General features: G+C 42.4%; 1 long non-coding RNA gene across 1 annotated transcript; it reads left to right on the forward strand.

Annotated features, from left to right (window-relative positions):
* Positions 1-239: 239 nt before the first annotated feature.
* Positions 240-1,396, forward strand: LOC109884221 (uncharacterized). Its single transcript, XR_002254316.2, has 2 exons — positions 240-330; positions 711-1,396. It is a non-coding gene; the product is annotated as an uncharacterized LOC109884221 (long non-coding RNA).
* Positions 1,397-3,102: the final 1,706 nt, after the last annotated feature.

Genomic DNA, 3,102 nt, shown 5'->3' on the forward strand with positions numbered 1-3,102 from the left:
AAACGATTTGCCAGTAAAGGAGCTAACTAGCTTCTGAACTAGCTTCTGGATTAGCTTCTGGCTAGTTTCAGGCTAGCTTCTTGGAGTTTCTGGCTAGCTTCTTGGAGGATTACAGATCTGAGGTAAATAATACTTTTTTATAAATATACATTGGTGAGGCGGGTTGCAGGAGAGTGTTTTGAAGATGAGTTGATGGAAAATAAAAATAAAATGTATGTGAAAAAGTTGTAAATATATATATATACAGGACACGACAAGACGAGGACAAAAGACGTCTGAACTGCTATGCCACCTTGGGACAGGATCAATGGAGACCACACCTGGATGCTGGTAATGGAATCACACAACACAGGATTATCACACAATATATATTTTATTACAAAGATGTTTAAAATAGTACATAAGCTGTAGGGGCTGGCGGGCTTAGAATGGCAGGTTCAGTGTTTTCAATACAAAAGGCTGATATAATAATTTCAGTGTAACATGCGATATTCAATTATTCAGTAATGTAGCTTAGGCACAGCAAATGTCAAGATATCAAGTTCAGCAGAGCAAACTTCACACAACAGGTCTTGTAAGGTAGGGGCCTATTTCCAAAAGGGTCTCAATGTTGTAAACACTGAAAGTGCTTCATGCAATAAATAATCAAGCACTTGTACAATATAAATACATGAAAATATGTCCCATCTGATTACTGTCATTTGTCACAGCTCTCAAACTCTCCCGACTAAACCTGCTGTCTCTCATGGATCCCTCCAACTCTCAAACTCACTTGACTCAACATGCTGGCTCTCAGGGTCCCTCCAAATGCCTTCTACAAGAAGATGGAGGGGATCTTTGCGGATCATGGTTACCATGAGAAGAACTGAGAAGTTCAGACGTAAATTGGGAAACATGCTAAGGACTTACAAACAGGCCAAAGAACGTTGCCGGGAGACAGGCCAAGGGAGAACCACTTGGCTGTGTTTTGAGGTTAATGTCTCTCTGGTGCATAGGGTTATGATTAACACAATATGATCTTCAGGATTTCTTATTCCCCTCAGGTAATGAATGACATACAGTTTATAAATCATTCACTATTTATTCTAACAAAAGTTGAAACAAAAAAAAACATGTTTTGGTGTTCACACATGTATTTGTTTGATTTACAAAGTCTGAACAGGACCAAGAAAAACATCTACCGGTATACTGAAATTGAGATGGTTGGCTCTATTCTTATGCATTTCACTGTTCCTGTGCATGTGACAATAACACTTGAACTCAGAGGAGAAGGTGGTTCGAGACCTCAATGCTGGAGGGAGTGGCTGCCATGCAGCACATTCTTCAGCAGATGCTTATAAGTCAGAAAGAAAGGGTTACACTGTTGAAAAAGGAAAATAAATGATGCTTGACATTCCCTCTGGTCTGTCTTCACTATCCCAGGTGTTGTCCCATTATGTCTATTTGGAGTGTTCATCTCCTTTATGGTGTAACCATTGAACACCTCTAACAGCAGACATGCAGATGGTAAACTTGTTTCTAAAATGCTGCTTTCACTTTGTGAAAAGTATAACCCTTTAACCAGCCTGAGTGTGATGTTTCTTTGTCAACGATAGGCAGTCTGGATATGGAATCTTTATCCGATTTGAATCAGGCACAGGATGACAGGAGGTAGTTTGTTGAACCGAGGTTCCCAGACGGATTTGGGCATGAAACGATGCCTGTTAGACAGATCAGTTTCGTCATCTTCAAAAAATGCAGCCAGTTTCTATTGTCTGTGGTAGGAACTTATCTATGCGTAGTTGTGTCTTGCAGCCCCATGTAATGCCCAGCGTTGGAATAAATGACAAACCTCGTGGTAAAGTAATCTGAGCCAATGTCAGGCAGAAGTGACTGGAGTGGGCCCCTTGGCACCCAGATTGATGCGCAGGGGAACACTCGAGCCACCGTGTTGAACAAAAGGCCAACACGCTTGTTGTGGGGCTGAGTCGTGCCCTTGTCCTTGTTGTTAAGACCAAAGGACAGGATCACCTTCCTCACCTAGGGAAACATCCTTCCCTGTGGTCCCTCCCAACTTCCTGCCAGTAGGAAAGGAAGTCACTGGAAGCCCCCAAATGCACCACCCGTCTGATGTCGTCCACCTGGATGCCCATACCGAATGCCACTGTGGCCACCACACACCTGATGTCGTCCAGGCATAAGGATCCAGTGCTTCCCGAAGGCGGAAGTAAACTTCTGTGACCCGTTTAATGGTCCTGCAGTCATCAAAGACAAGTAATATCGGTACTGATTTGTTAATAATTCATTCCTACATACATTCCTACATGTCTTTTTTTACATGAAGGAATTGCCAATTGCATCATTTATAGTTACGACAGTGGATGTACTGTACTGCATGCTGCATAACACAACATTTCAGTGCCTCAAAAAGGGTGTAGGTTCCCTTGGACTCAACAAATCTGCAGTACACTATGACCTTGACCTCTTCTCTGCCACTTTCTCTCAATTTATCCACCAGCCATGGCCCCTCAACTATGATGTTGATGCTATGGACGGACAGTTAGATTTTGGGTCAGTCTTGGATCTGATGATACACAAGCCCAGTTGTATAGTTACTGTAGCATCCACATCATGGAACATGTGACAATGAAACATGCAATAATTTCACAATCATGGGCTGGACAACAGCACTGTATAAGCTATAACTAATAAAGGAGGAAGTAGCCACAATCACAGACTAGGAAGAACAGTCATCATCTCAACGGAGCTCATGGAGCGGTCCATGCGCTCAATGGACTCGGCCATCTTCTAGTGAGCATCAGGACGGGTGCTGAAATTATACTTCTTTCAGAAGGGATTTTGAGGTACTCCTCTCGAAAGGATGTGAGCCCCTGTTAAACAGACAGACAGACCAGTGGATGAGGATTTAGGAATTTGGCAGAGTATGCTTCAGAGATACATTCTTCTTCTTCATATGTCTGAGACATGCTATAATACAATTTAAAATAGTCATTCGGGTGCATTGGTCAAAGGCAAAATGATCCAAGTTTAGACCAGAAATGGTCTAAACTTGTGACCTATGTATTATAGCAGGCTCCTGCTACCTTATTTCACATGCTTTGG

Source organism: Oncorhynchus kisutch, unplaced genomic scaffold (assembly GCF_002021735.2).
Source record: "Oncorhynchus kisutch isolate 150728-3 unplaced genomic scaffold, Okis_V2 scaffold1525, whole genome shotgun sequence".
NCBI classification, from domain to species: domain Eukaryota; kingdom Metazoa; phylum Chordata; class Actinopteri; order Salmoniformes; family Salmonidae; genus Oncorhynchus; species Oncorhynchus kisutch.